The sequence below is a fragment of the Myotis nattereri genome (assembly GCF_964212035.1).
Source record: "Myotis nattereri genome assembly, chromosome: 1".
In the NCBI taxonomy this organism is placed as follows: domain Eukaryota; kingdom Metazoa; phylum Chordata; class Mammalia; order Chiroptera; family Vespertilionidae; genus Myotis; species Myotis nattereri.
The window spans coordinates 128,612,537-128,628,517 of NC_138075.1; the positions used below are offsets into that span (position 1 = coordinate 128,612,537).

The following is a 15,981-nucleotide window of genomic DNA, read 5'->3' on the forward strand; positions in this document are numbered from 1 at the left end:
CTAAAGGATGTCAGATGCAATCACTACCCCTGCCTCATGGATTTTTACTGATTTAAAATTTTGGCTTTCCTTATCCAGTGATCTAATCACAAACTTATTTCCAGGGCTTTTCTGAAGCACATGCTGAAAATACACTCAAGTTTGGTTACCAAAGTGTTTGAAAATACACACGTACACCCTTAGACACTAGGAAAGAGGAAAGATTAGGAACCCTGCCATCTGTTAATCAGTTCGGATACAGGAAAAACATATTCCTCCTACCTTCTTTTGTGGAAACAGCCCAAACAGTAGGCTCAGTCTCATCCTTTTTCACTATGTGTAGTCAACACAGTAATTACCTCCTGCCAAAGCTTTGAGCAATTGTTCTGTGTCCAATTAGAATTTTTGATTTGCCTAATAGATACCACATAACATCTTTATTGCTGCAACTGCTCACTAATGACAAGCACCCTAGATAGCCTTAGAACTCCCATTTGCAATGTCCATTGCATTAGAAGGCACTACATGATTTCCTGTGACAGCATTTATATCAGAGAATGGGGTGAAAGGAAGGAACCTCCTTTGGTTCCAGAATCTTCTTTCTCACCCTCTCACCCATCTCCATCTCCTTTCCTCTCCCAGCCTCATGCCCCACCCCCATTTTAACTGTTTTGAGGGAACAAATGCATCTGCTCTGGAAACTTGTCCTGTGCCTGGAGCTGGGGCAGCAGGAGCAGGCCCCTGGGAGGCATCTGGGGTGGTTCATGGGCAGCTGGCCAGTGTTGAAACCTCAGACAAGATGAATGGAGGGAAAAAACCGCCAGAGCGGCTTGAGTAAGCGGGAGAAGTCCCTGCCAGCGAGGCTCCAGCAGAGTCCTTCCCAGAGAACTCGGGATATAAACATGCAGGCTCCCGCCCAGATGGACTGCCCCATACAGACATCAAAGGTAGCTGTAAAAAACGTTCCTAATGTAAGCACTGCAGGCTCCCAGGCTCTCCCTGCACCTTTTATTAGGGTGTTGGGTGAGGGAGGGGCAAGGGTTTGCTGAACCTTCTGGAGCTGGGGCCACACTGCAGGACTGGTGACTCTCCAGATCTGGAATACCCCTGTTCCTCGGATCTTCTCTGCTGTGATGACACTGGGAATTTGGTCCGAATTAAGCATGAGTTTCACGAGGGTCAGCAATCGTGAAGTGCTTCCTTGGAAGCCTGGAGCAATTGACATCTGGGCACAGGGCCCCTGGATTTAGGGCACAAGTGGCTGCTTCCTGTCCCATGCAGGTTCTGTGAAAGCAGGTGGCCTGGAGGGCCGCCCCACTTTCATCGTGGCTGTTCTCCCACTATGTTTTAAGAGTCCCCGGAGACCTAATGATGGAATTCCAGTGGCTTCCAGATGGTCTAGAATACTGTTTCAGTCCCCATCGGCTCTTCCCACCCCCAACACATAGATCCCAGGGCTAATGGAGAGTTTGACTGTAGTGATACACAAAGAGAGTTGTTTATGGGAATGAAAACCCATTCCTAAATTCTTATCTCTGTGACAAGACCTCTAGCTCCTAGTAATGGCAGATCAATGTCCATTCTGTTCATTCCACGTGTGGCCATGTGGATAATATAAACTACGGAGAATGTGCATGTTCCTGAGCCTGTATTTAGGGGTGTATTTCCATAGAATAGGCAAATTAAATCACATCTCACTGAATGCAAATTAAGTTGATAGTACTATATTTTGGAATTGCCCTTGAAATGATATATAAGGATATGTTATTTTAATATATATTTATTAATTCATGTAAATATTATAGAGTGCCTCTTATGTTTCATTTTGTTTCAATCACATATCTAGTATATCATTTTAATGTCAACAAAATATTTACAATGGAAATATGATAGGCCTGGCCAGTTGGTTGAGCATTGCCCCATGCACTGAGAGGTCTCTGGTTCCATCCTGGGTTGTGGGCTCGATCCCCAGTAGGGGGTGTGCAAGAGGCAGCCTATCCATGGTACCCTCTCACATCAATGTTTTACTCTCTCTCCCTTCCTCTGTCTCTAAAATCAATAATTTTAAAAAAAATATTTTTTAAATGTGATAACTTACTGCTTAGTAAGACCTATAGTTGTAAATAGTGTTTTCTCACCCTACTAATCAAACATAAGCAAAAAATTTACAAATTAATTTAAAATAACACATTGAATTTGATATTGGAGCCAAATATGTAAATTCATGTTACCAAGAAAGTGTGATGGAGTTGTTGGTTATCAAATACACAAATGGTAAACCAGCAGCAGATACACAGTCATTTCATACAACATTGCATTTAAATAGAGGACATTTGATTGTACATTTATACAAAGGAAATTGGTAGGAAAATAAGGTAGAAAATGTGTTTGTGCCTACCAGTCTGTAGTGTGAAATTAAAAAAAAAAAGTCTTCTGAAGCAGTAAATAGATTATGTGGATGTTTGTTTTATCAAACTACATGTAATAGTGTAACAGGAAACATTATAAGTAAATATCTGAGTTATTAGAATGAATGTATTTTCTTGGAATTCTTGTCTGTAGGTGTGCACATGTGTCTATGGCTTAGGGAATGTCTGGCCCACCTTCCCCCAGAGTTTAGAAATCCTTTCTACAAGAGCCCTGGCTAATGATCTTCTGTCCTGTCCTGATTACTAAAGTGATGATGGGGCAACCCTTTCCATTTTGAACAATGATGCCTGTTTGACAGTTCTTCCTTCTGTTGAATTCAGATGTGTCTTCTGGAACTTCTACTCATTGATTCCATTTCTGCTCACCAAAACAATGTTCTCTATGATCCAATTTAGTCATCAAATTAGCATAAAATCATCAAATTGGCAAGTCTCCACATCCAGGCATGCCCAGGACAGTCCAGTTTGTACCTGTTATCTCCAAAGAATCAATAATAGCTCCCTTTCACTAACAAAAGCATGTTGGCATGGACAGTAAATTATAGGACACCCTACCCAGGAGTCTTTGCTATTTAGGCTAGTAGGCACTTTTCCCATCAGTCCTGAGGAGACATGGCTTCCACAGCTTTGCCCAGTCTGATTACTCTACTTTGGCCTTGCTCCAGACTCTTTCATTTCCTACATAAAAGATGGTACCCAGAATTGAACACAGATTTCCAGAAATGGTTTAACCATATTCAAGTGGAGTCCACTTATTTTCATTATTCAGAATACTATGCTTCTGGCGTATGAACTAAGAATAGGACACAAAACTATAAACAATGTGATCCCAATTGAAAAAAATTGAAACTGCCATCTAAACCTCTTTGTCAACTGTAAACTAGATTAGCGTACTCTCCATGACTGTTTACAAATCGTTGGGGGATAATACACACTGAGAAAGACAGCTTATGTTTTAGTATCTCTTTACAGTTTTCCAAGTGCTTGTCTATCTTCTTAGGCACTGAGCCCTCTTTCCAAACACCCCTTTCTGCATTAGTTAGAATTAAGTTGATTGGAAACAATGGTCAGTGGCTACCTATTATTTCATCGGTGATTTTGTCATCCTCAGACCATTAGATGTATGATTGCGCCTCCTTATTACTGTTACTGTAAATAAGGCTCTCCCACTCTATTCCTCACTGTTTGTCACCAACCCACCACTTTGCTCCAGCTCTACTGTGTGGCTCATGTTTCTAGAACATGCCATGTTCTCTCCCATTCCAGGCCTTCTTATATCAGGTTGCCTCTGCCAGACGTCCTGCTCTGCAGATACCATGTCTTCATCTGAGTATTGACCAATTCCCCAGGTGTGAGTTAGGGCCCCCTCCTTTTGCCCCATAGCATCTTACACCCACCTTGTCACATGAATTACACTGTAACCACCTGTTAATTTGGGTAGTTTCTCTAGTGGACATAGAAGTCCCTTACACAGGGGAACAAAATTGCCTCCATCATTATCTATAATAATAAAAGTGTAATATGCTGATTAGACTGGACAGCCGAACGACCTTCCAGACGTCCTTCCAGACGAAACTGCCATGGCAGGGGCCAAGGCAGAGGTGGTTAGGGGCGATCAGGCAGGCAAGCGAGCACTTAGTGGTGATCAGGCAAGCAGGCAAAGTGGTTGGGGGCAATGAGGCAGGCAGGCGAGCAGTTAGGGGTGATCAGGCAGGCAGATAGAGTGGTTAGGGGCAATGAAGCAGGCAGGCGAGCAGTTAGGGGTGATCAGGCAGGTAGGTAGAGGTGGTTAGGGGTGATCAGGCAGGCAGGCAGAGTGGTTAGGGGCGATTAGGCAAGCAGGTGAGCAGTTGGGAGCCAGCAGTTCCAAATTGCGGGAGGGATGTCTGACTGCCGGTTTAGGCCCGATCCCGCAGGAATCCCTGTGGGATTGGGCCTAAACTGGCAGTCAGACATCCCCTGAGGGGTCCTGGATTGCGAGGGTGCAGGCCGAGCTGAGGGACCCTCTCCTCCCCTTCTTCCTGCTCCCCCACCCCCCACACCCCGCATGAATTTCATGCACTGGGCCTCTAGTGTTTAATAAGATGCCTGGCACATTTTGAATATATCATAAACACTTGCTGAATGAACACACTGTAGTGGCCATTATTACATATAATTATTAACCCTTTTCTCCTAGTTTGTTAGGATAGATTACTCTCTTGATTACTAGAGAGATAGATCTCGTTTCTAGAAGAGATAGTACTGAGTCAAAGAATATGAAAGTCATTTGCATTTTAGTTTTATTTCCTGTAGGGTACTAGTAGTCTTCCAATAAATTTGTAATTATACATTAACTAAAAAATGTTATCTTTAACATATTAACCCCTCCTTATAGTTGTTGTCATCCTCTCCCCAAAGTTACATTTGTTGATTTTTTTTTCCTTTTGCTTACTGTGCCTGTGGAGTAAAATTATTTTTAATGTAGTCCAATCCTTAATTTTTTTTTCTATTGGCTCATCCATTGCTTTTATGCTTAGAAAGGTCTAATAAATAATAGCCTATCTATTTTTAAAAAAATATATATTTTTATTGATTTCAGAGAGGAAGGGAGAAGGAGAGAGGTAGAAATATCAACGATGAGAGAGAATCATCGATGGCTGCTTCCCGCACTCCCCCTGCTGGGGTTAGAGACTGCAGCCCGGTCATGTGCCCTGATGAGAAATCGAACCAGTGACCTCCTGGTCCATAGGTTAATGCTCAACCACTGAGCCACACCGGCTGGGTGCCTGTGTATTTTTAATATATGACTTTATGAAACACCTGGAATTTATTTGGGGGAACAAGGTGCAGTTGGTTTATATTCTTTAGTAGTTAGTCCTACCATTTCCTGTCTTGGTTGAGAAGATTGAAACAAAACAACAACTGAGTAGTTCAGCGGTTCATCTTTTAACAGAAATTCATTGGCTCCAAATAATGAAAACATTCTTTTCTTTCATCTTTTTGCTTTGAACATATCTTTAAAGGTTCTTTTGTTGTCCTTAGACTTTCCTTGTTTTAAATTTCTGTTTGGTTTTCTACCTCTGTCCCTACAAGTTTCTGACACTCCTCATCTGTGGACGTAATATAAATAATGTGCTGGGCCCCTGAGACATCGTGTCTGTAAGGCTGAAATCTCGTCTCCTTTGGGAGTTCTCCATGCAGGTATTTTGTGTTCATTGAGCATCTCAATCTTCACTTTTTCATTCAGTTTTATTTTTACTGCTATCAAATTTTTACTTTCAACGTCTTCACCTCATACACATGATATTCTTTTAGGTGCATAAAGACAACCTTATCTTTTTATATGGAATTTTAAAAACTGTTTTCTTTGAGTCTGTGGTCCCCATCTGAATAACCCATCAGGTCTCCTTTTCAACTATAAAAATTCCAAGTGCAGTCATCAAAACCCCAAAAAGGGTACCTATTCTCCTTTTCCTTTGGAAAAACTCATCTTCGTCCCACCCCAAACAGTCTGTCACTAAGATAGTGAAGCTAGGACTCCACATGGCAGAGACCAGGTATTTGCCCTCATCTTTCCTCACTCTAAGGAGAATGGTGGGTGTTAGAAGGGAGTATAGTTCTTGTTGCTCCTTTGCGTGTTTTGTTTCTTTGGGGTTTATGCCTCATTCAGCCACCTTTAATGGATGTCTGCATGGATGCTGTGCTGTGAACAGTGTGTGTGTAAGAAGAACGCTCTGAATCCGCCCAGGGAAACAGGCGCAGCCTCCACATTAGCAAGAGATCTTCTCCTTTGTTAGAGGGCAGTCTGTGGCCTGGCAGTCCTTGTTGTCCTTGGAGGTATTACCCCACATGTCACTCACTGACTCTCCTAAACCCCCATTCCTAGGCCAGCTCCAGCGATCCTTATATCAGCCCTCTGTCTTGATGACTGCCAGCTAGCCCACGATGACCCTGAGGCGAAGGCGGGACCTCCAGGCGCCCTGTTGGATGAGGTGCCCCTCTGGATAGGACCAGGGCCCCACAGAGCTCCGTCTGTGAAGGCCGTGTGCTTGCTCAGCGCTAGGAACAGCCACTCAGCGGGAGCCTGTCCTGACCAGCCTTCTCTCCCTCCCTGCCACAGTAGCAGAAAATCTGGTGTGAGGGACAGAGAGCTGCAGCCTCACTCACCATCCTGATGGAGGGTGTGAGGAGGGTCGGGGTGCATTGGAATGAGTACACTTTCTGACACTCCTGCCCAGAGGCACCTCGAATGCCCTGACTAGACTTCTGAAGGTGATACTGATTGAGAGCCCACTGTACTCCAAGCAGAGTTCCACACTCTTATGTGCATTAGTTACTCCTCACAGCTGCCCATGAAGGTTGGCACTAGTATGGTCTCCATTTCCTAGACTAGGGATTGAGGCACAGTGGGTGCAGTGACTTATGGAGGGTCACATACCGCTCCCCCTGGTGAAGCCAGGATAAAACAACCCAGCATCAGAACCCACGCCCGACCCCCATGCTCTGTGGGCCACAGCGCATGGCCTGGGAGGGACCACTGGGAGGGGCAGAGCCTGGCATCCGGTGTTATGGCGGGAAGCTGCCAGATGGGATGGAAACGCCCATGGAGAGGAGAAAGGGTGTGTCAGCACAGCTGAGTCTGCACAATGTGCTCCTCAGGCCAGTGCTTCTAAGAAGTGGGATGTGGTTTCTTTGATCACCCCTGTGTCTCCAGCACTTGGCTCAGCACGTGGCGTAGACAGACAGGGGTGGTCCTTTGAGGACATCAGTGAAAAAAAAGTGTTTTCCAGGCAAAGGAGACAGCATGGGCCAGGCCCTGATGCATGGGAGAGCGTGGCCCTTGGGGAAAAGAATTATGAAATCCAGGATGGCTGGCTCTTGGGACTGAGGGGACAGGGAAGGAGAGCATTTAAAAATAAACAGAGATGAGGTTAGGTGAGGCCAGATCTCGAAGGACGTGTTATTCAGTATGAAGATAGCCGTCTCTCACAAATGGTAGGACAGTGCATAATGAGGGAAAGATGTTTTGCAACAACCTCAGAAATCTCCTCCTCAGGCCTTGAGGACTCTGCTCTCTACACTGTTTTCACCTTCTGTTACCCCTCACCCTCCATTCCGATTGTACAGGACTCCCTTTCCCTTGGGAGGAAATGCCCAACTCCCTTTCCCTTACAAGGAGTAGGCACTCTTCCCATCTCTGACCCATCTCCGAAGGAGGAGGAGGAGGAGGAAGAGGAGGGGGAGGATTAAGACTCTATATCTTCAGAGACTCCAGTTGCTCCAATCACAGAACCAAAGTTGTCTGGGATTCTAAGCCTGAGTAGAAAGCAAAAGACTGCAGATTGTGTGAATATGTGTTTATAAGTGGATTTAATGATATATTTGAACTGGAGGTAAAGGAAAATCCTGTCAGAAGATACTCTAGCAGTGGCAGAACCCAACTGTGACAGTCAAGTTACTGTTCTTTCGGTGCCCAGTTGGCTAAGTGTAGAAAGCGCCAACGCCTTCCTGGAGCCTTAACAGCACTTAACCCAAGTGAGCTGACTGCTCTGTGCTCATCGAGTTGGTGCCGGTGATGCATAACCTGACTCCGGGGCCCGTGCACTCGGGCCTCTCAGTGTCCATTTTCTCCTGACCATTTCCTCAGAGGGTTGTCTCTCACACAGAGGCGCGCGATTGTCTGTAACACTCGACCTGAGATGCACCAGCTGGACTTTGGCCTTCCATATTTGAGACCCATCTGTCCAACCTCCATGTCAACAGCTTGTCCTCAAATATTGTGCAATGTCCCATTGGAAGGTGAAAAGAGTGCCCTTGCTTCCCACATCCTGCAGCTTAGCTTTGGGTTGGAGTTCCTCTTCCCTGGGATCACAGAAGACCATCACTGGAGCTCCTGGGTGTCCTTGCCCTGTTGTACCATCTGAGAGGATTGAGATGGATTGTCCTGTAGGATTTGTGGCTCCATCACCCAGCAGTGGTCTTCAGGGCCGCAGAGTCACGGTCTCAATCCAGACACAGCAGCCCTACCCTGTCCCCAAGCCCTTAGTGCACCCAGTGCCAGGACTTTTCTTCCTTTATTACCAGAGAAAGCCCCATTTCTTTTTGCTATAGGGAGTGAGGGAAAGGGGAGAAGAGAAGGAGAGGGGGAAGGAGAGGGGGAGCAGCAGCAACACTAAAATCTGCTTTACAAAGATCCTCCGGTAAAACACTGGCCTCACTTATGACCTCATCAAATGCAAACTTGCGGAGGGATGAGCTTTGAGGAATGCAAGGCTATTTCAAGTTTTATATTACAGTACATTGGCATGTGAATTTGTTTCTAACAGAGGCACTCACTTAAATCACTTTCATCTGGGTTTTACAAGTTACAAGCGTATTGAGGAGAAAAGAGCTTCAAGGACAGGCCTGGAGCCTTCTTTTAAATCCAGGAGACTCATGGGAAAGAAAGAGGTGGGATAATTTGCCAGAGGTCATGGAGCAAAGTAGGGGCAAGGTCTTTCTCTCTGCATTGGATTTCTGGTGTCTAGCATCTTGTGTCTCCTTTCCTTCCATTACCATCTTATATGTCACTTAAAGACAAAAAAAGATAAGCTTGAGATAAATCAGAGAGAGGGAAAAATAAAAATAAAAATGGACACTATATCTTTAACCTTTAACGGTTATAAGCAGAGACCCCTTATGTTCTGTTATCACATTACAATATGATATTACATTATAATAACTGTGATTATATCTGGTATTTTCATGGTACGGGATAAGTGTGGGCAGCAAATGGGTGAATATTTTCCACAAATTTTTATTTGCCTGAAATCCTTTCTACATATGTATTTGCTGTTTGAGTTTCTTGAGGCCACAGTGATCGTATCACATTCATTCCTTTTCTGGATGTGACAGGTTTTGGATTACTGAGAATTTGTGATCTTGTGACGTTTTGGGACCCAGATGGGTGGTAGGGGCCTCATTTGTCTGCAGAGGAAACTGAAGTGGAACAAGGGAGGGTTCATGGTGAGTTGACCCCGAGAGCAGATGCTCCCACAGAGAGTTGCACTGGGAAGTTGTAGTCATGTGTCTGGAATTTCCTTCTGAGCCTCGAAATGGTCTGGGTCAAAGGGCGCCTGTGAGGTGCTGCTGTAATACATCCGGATTCCTTGAAGTGCCCTGCCTTAAGGAGCGTGCTTGGGAGGGTGTGCTGGAAGACTCGTCGCTGTTTGGGCCTTGGCTAGCATGCTCTTGAAATCTGAAGTCGTACTTAACTGCACTTAAGTAAACCAAAGTTTGAAAGTCATACTTTCAAACACATGATGATAAAACTTTGAAGATAGGATTTCAGGTTGTTTGGGGGAACATGGATAGTTTTCCTAAATGAAGCATGTTTGGGAAATGTTAATTCTTCCTTTTCTACAACTCTAGTGGAGTCTTTAATAATTTTTATCTTATTGTCTCATAAAGGTATTGTCTCTAAAATGAATGTGAATCATAACTTGGAAATTTGCTGTGCACAGGGACGTAAACAAATAGGCATGTGGTAACTAGGTGAAAAGTGCTTTTGCAGGGCTGGGAACACTGCCTACGCAGGTCTCCTCCTGCCCACCCACCTCTTCTCCCCCCACTGCCCTACATCTTAGAGATAATAATTTCAGTACAAATTAGCATTAGGAAATGCAATGATAATGTGTTAATTGAATAATTTTAGTTTTTGTTTTTATAAACCATTTGTTTTTTCTTCTAAGCTCAGGATCTCTTACCTATAGTCATTCACACAGCTGCATTAGATTTCTAGGACAACGTTCTAAGCCAGAGGTGGGCAAACTTTTTGACTCGAGGGCCACATGGGTTCTTAAACTGGACTGGAGGGCCGGAACAAAAGCATGGATGGAGTGTTTGTGTGAACTAATATAAATTCAAAGTAAACATCATTACATAAAAGGGTACGGTCTTTTTTTTTTTTTTAGTTTTATTCATTTCAAAGGGGCCGGATCCGGCCTGCGGGCCGTAGTTTGCCCACGGCTGTTCTAAACAGTGGAGGTAGGGCTGTTTCTTCAGAGCACTTCCTCCACAGATACGTACCACAGTGTAAAAATTATTTGGCATGGGGAAAGAAAAAATGAGGAAGAAGACATCCAAGAAGTGGCAGAAAAAGAAAGGGAAACAGGTGATACACAGGGTGTCCCAAAAAATGTATACACACTTTGAATAATTATAAAGGCAGCGTTTATTAAAGCACATTTCATTTTCAAAATTAATAGAATCTACAGACATTGTGTGTTTACATTTTTTGGGGACATAGTAGAGAAAAAAGTGATAGTAAGAGGCATAATTATAGTGGGTTTTACTTAATTTTGAATTTGAAGACAAAATATTCCTAATAAAGCATATTTTCGCATGCTGAGCTTTCCATGTAAAGTAACCCCAAATGGCCATTTGGGAATTGTCATTGCTGGTTAGTTAGTTATTATTTGTTTCTTAGTTGATGCCGTGATGAGGGGGACTCCCCTGCCACATTTGGACAGCAGTGCTTCCCACCATCAGTAATAAATTAAGCTACTGTAGACGGATGCTCTCAAATGGAGATATTTATAATTCCCCCTTTGAGATGCTGGGTTTCCTGAACCGCTTCTGGTCACAGTTGGCTTCCTATTAATTCTGCCTGCAGGGAGAGAATGTGTCAGACTTTCAATCTTCAGATTTCTGACCTATGTGACAGTTGTAGTTCTCATTTGTAAATTAATTAATTTGATTTAATATGTTAAAAACACAGGCCATCTAAAACGAATTTGCCCAGAAAGAAGCTTCTCAGGCTCCATTTCCGATGGCTGGACTCACACACTCTCATTCATTTTTCTAGGTCAAGTTTCTTTATTACATTATTCTAACTGGGAAAAAACACACACCAAAACACAACCTTTTGAGTGATATTTGGGTGGGGTGGGGGGAAGCACCCGTAGGCCTACTACCTTAGCACATCAGCTGTTTTATTTATGCCTCCTAATTCCTGTCCATCTGCCCAACAATATTATTGCCTGACCTTAGAGTTCACACATCATTATATTCTGCTGTGCTTACTGAAGCTAGTATCCCAAATCCATGTTTCTGCATAGTCTTCATGATTCAGTGTACATCTTAACAGAAAAGTTGGATAAATGCGGTAGACACCCTACCTTCAAAATAATAATTTTCTTTATATTCTTTACATCACAGCGCACTTGGCAAGCCTTTGCTTGGCATAGAAGTGTATGTAGCCAGACGATTTATGGTTGGAGTGGTAGCCAGCTAGCTGACATCTATGAGAAGCCTTGTTTCAAAAGGATTTCCTTGGAGGGTGATGCCAGTGCCCCAATTGTGCCTGCACAGCTGAAAAGGAAAACAAGGAAAGCAATATTGCTTCACAATTGTTAGAATTCAAAAGGAAATTTCAGTGTCCCTGGTGAGCCAGACAAAGCTACAGATGTCCACTCTTTGTACACACCCAGAATGGTAAGCCTTTTCTGAACTGATAACAGGATACTCCCATTTCACTTCAGTATGAAAAAAACACATGTACTCCTTTTGAGGAAAAACTGCAGTCCTCTCAAATGATAGTTGTACTTTCAAACATGATGATTCCAAGTTGAGTTTCTGTTTAGATTCACATTTCTGGGCTGACTTTTCAGCAACATATTGTCTTCCAAAAAGGAGGCGGCTTACAAATTCCCAATTGAAATGGGAGCGTGCTTATAAATCACCAGACTGAGCTATGGGACTTTGTTGAAGAGATGAATGAACTGGGAAGACCTTGGGTGGATCTCAAAATCTCAATAAATCTCAATGCATATTACTTCCTTAAAGTGCTGAGCTGATAAGGTGAGTTTAATGTAATTAAAATGTTATGTTTCCGATGAAAATGAGAACCTCAGGGCAAACTTGTAGACATGGGTGTGAACTCAGTGTCATGTCACACTTGGCATGTTTTGAAGTATTTTGAGGAAAGTAAGTACTATCTCTTAATACTGTGATTAAAAGTTTATTTGAGGCCTGGTCAGGTGGATTGATTGGTTGGAGTGTCCCATACGCTGAAAGGTTGCAGGTTCTGTTATAGGCAGCAGGAACAGCAACAGGTACTAGACCAGGGGTAGGCAAACTTTTTGACTCAAGGGCCACAATGGGTTCTTAAACTGGACGGGAGGGCCGGAACAAAAGCATGGATGGAGTGTTTGTGTGAATTAATATAAATTCAAAGTAAACATCATTACGTAAAAGGGTACGGTCTTTTTTTTTTTTTTTAGTTTTATTCGTTTCAAACGGGCCGGATCCGGCCCGCGGGCCATAGTTTGCCCACGGCTGTACTAGACCCTTGGGGTCAGACCAGACCTGGGTTTAGCAACCTTGGTACTTGGATTCTCGATAGGAAAGAATTCAAAGCCAAGCACAAACTATAAGAGAACATCTATATATATAAAAGCCTATGTGACTGACCATCTGACCAGTAGCTATGACATGCACTGACCACCACGGGGCAGACGCTCGATGCAGGAGTGGAAACCACAGGCATGGGAACATGGAACAGACTGATGAATCTCAGAGGGAAAGAGGGAGGGGGAGGGTGGGAAGAGATTAACCAAAGATCTGATATGCATACCAGAGACCCAATGCATGAATTCGTGTACGGATGGGGGCTGGCTGGCCGGGGGGAGGGGCCCGGTGCATGGATTCATGTACTGGTGGGGTCCCTCCACCTGGCCTGTGCCCTCTCACAATCCAGGACCCCTCAGGGGATGTTGGGAGAGCCAGTTTCAGCCCAATCCCCACTGGCCAGGGTGAGGGACCCTGCCCTAGTTTATTTATAAAATCACAGAGGTAGAAGAAGTAATTTGTAGAAGAAATGGACTTAGAAAATAAGTTATAGAGGTAAAGGAAGGGCCCTAGGAGCTTGGGAATGAGGAAGCTAACGGTAATGTGCCAAGGGTGAGGGGAGAAGGAAGGGGGAAAGGAAAGGCACAGGTGTGCTCCTGGGAGGGAAAGTGCACTGGGTCCCCAGTCCTAAGGGTTTTAAGGGTGGAGACTTTAGGGGAGGTCCCAAGGGAAGATCTCAATAGACTCTTCAACAGCTTTCCATAGGTCTTCACCGATTGGTTGGCACCAGTGCAGGGGGTCATTATCCAGTGCACTGGTCCTGAGGTCAGCCTTGGTGTTGCTTGTCTGGTTTTGCTGCTTTTCTAGACCTGGAAATACAATTGAGGCATAGATGTTATCTCTAGGGAGGAAAGGTCAGGGGGTCTATACCACATGACCAGTGATATGCTAGGGGAAGAAAAGTCACCCTGGGGGCTAGGCCCCACCCTACAATTGTCCTTTGCTAGGCATCCAGAGCTTTCCACCCTGGTGACCTTCTGTACCTGGCCCATCATCCTTGCTCTGCTCCTATCTAACTGCCTACCACAGTTCGATTCCTGGTCAGGGTACATACCTAGGTTGCGGGTTCGATTCTCAGTCAGGGTGCTTACTAGAGGCAGCCGATCCATGTGTCTGTCTGTCTCTCTCTCTCTACCTTTCTCTAAAATCAGTGAATATATCTTTGGGTAAGGATAATGAAACAAAAACAACAAAAACTTTATTTGATACAGTAATGTCTTTCAGATACCAATATTTCTTTGTTTTCATAAAAATGTATTAGAATGTGAATAAGGAACACAAGAACGTGTTTATATCCTTAATCTTTTACACTACAATGGGGTGATAGCTCATTGTGGTTTTCATTTGTATTTCCCTGATGGTTAGTGATGTTGGGCACCTTTTCATGTATCTGTGGGCCATCCATATACTCTCGTTGGAAAAATGTCTATTCAGATTCTCTGCCTATTTATTATTATTATTATTTTAAATATATTTTTATTGATTTCAGAGAGGCAGGGAGAGGGAAAGAGAGAAACATCAATGATGATGCCTTCTACACGCCCCCTACTAGTAATTGAACTGTGACCTCCTAGTCATAGGTCAATGCTCAACCACTGAGGCTCACTAGCCAGGCCTCTCCCTATTTTTAATCGGATTTTTTTGTTTGCTATTGAGTTATATGATTATTTTTCTGTATTTTAAGTATTAACCCCCTTTTTTGGTCTATGATTTGCAAATATTTTCTCCTATTTGGGAGGTTTCCTTTTCATTTTGTTGATGGCTTCCTTTGCTGTGCAGAAGCTTTTTAGTTGGATGTAGTCTCACTTGTTTATTTTTTGAAGCTGATGAATTTTTAAATTAAGTCATTTGGCTAGGGTGATTACTGTTTGTAAGGTTGTGGCTAAGACAATTAACACCTGAAGTTAAGACTTCAGAGAGTGAATAAAGACATTGCATGGGCCCATCTCATAGCCACAGCTGCCTGCTTTGGCTTAGATGTGCAAAATAGCAAGTCTTTGGACTGAAGTTTTTCCTCAAATTTTTACTCTATTTCAGCCTCTTTTAGAGTGCTTATGAGCATGTGAAACTTTTCTTGATGACTTGTCTTAAAGCTGGGGACTGCTGAGTCACTAGAACTCAGATTCCAGAGACTGTTTTCGCCCCTCCCACGCAGGACGTGCTGCTTTGGTGTAGATCCCATCAGTAGGGAAGTCTGACTCCACGGAAGGATGATGGGTTGGCTTCTTTTGAGAAAGGACTCAGAGAATTTTCTTATGGGAATGCATGCCAACTTTGCACATGCTGATGGTTAGAGAATAAGCACTTGTTAAACAAAAAGAGAAGAAGATATCATTTCTATGTTTCATGGAGAAAGTACTCGGGAGAAGGGACTGACCCCGATGACCATAAAATTAGGTGAGACCAGGATCTGCTGTGTGCATCCTTCCCTTTGATCTGCTGCTCATAGCTGGGGCAAAAGAAGGTAGCTTCAGTTAGGGTTACAGAGTCAAATAAAAATTCAAAGGCTGGAGGAACCTGATGTGGCTTCAGGTCCAGACAGTGGTTTTGGAGCCAGCTCATATTAGTAGTAGTTACATTTTCAGGAATTTTGCATGTCAGTTGTAAAATATAGCCATTATTAAAATTACATAAAATAGCATTAAATAAATTACATTAAAAACAAAGATAATAAATACTAAGATCCATCACTTTCTAATTAGTTTACTGTGCTTTACTATCACCTACATTCTTGAGGTTACATATGTCTATTGCATCTGTTGGAAATACTGTTGGTGTTGTGATAGTAGCTTGAAGGCAGACATGGTGGAGACATGTGGAACACAGTGAGACAGTGCTTGGTGAGTGCTGGCCAGCAGACATGTGTGGGAAGGCTTGTTCTTCATGGGATTTCCTTTGAGGGTGATGTCAGGGCTCCAGCAAGTGCTACAAACAAATGCCTTTTTTTAAATTCAGAAAGACAGTTACTAAATATTCACTAGCACCCACTGGGCCCAGCCCACTCATTTCTATGTGTGAGACTGGGGCACGGAGAGGAACAGGGGCTTGTCCGAAGTCCTGCAGCCAAGTACCTTGTGGGACCAAGACTCAACTTGGGTCTCCTGGTGCCTGTCGAGGGGCTCTTTCTGTTATATCGCACAGAGGTATTAGTGGTGACAAGCACCTGGGTCAGGGTCAGCTGGGCACTCTCTCCCGGGGTTCT

At 43.7% G+C, this 15,981-nt stretch overlaps 1 protein-coding gene across 3 annotated transcripts in view; it reads left to right on the forward strand.

Annotated features, from left to right (window-relative positions):
• FRMD4A (FERM domain containing 4A) overlaps positions 1-15,981 on the forward strand; it is a 605,434-nt gene that overhangs the window by 390,704 nt on the left and 198,749 nt on the right. The gene's annotated exons all lie outside the window — the stretch shown is intronic.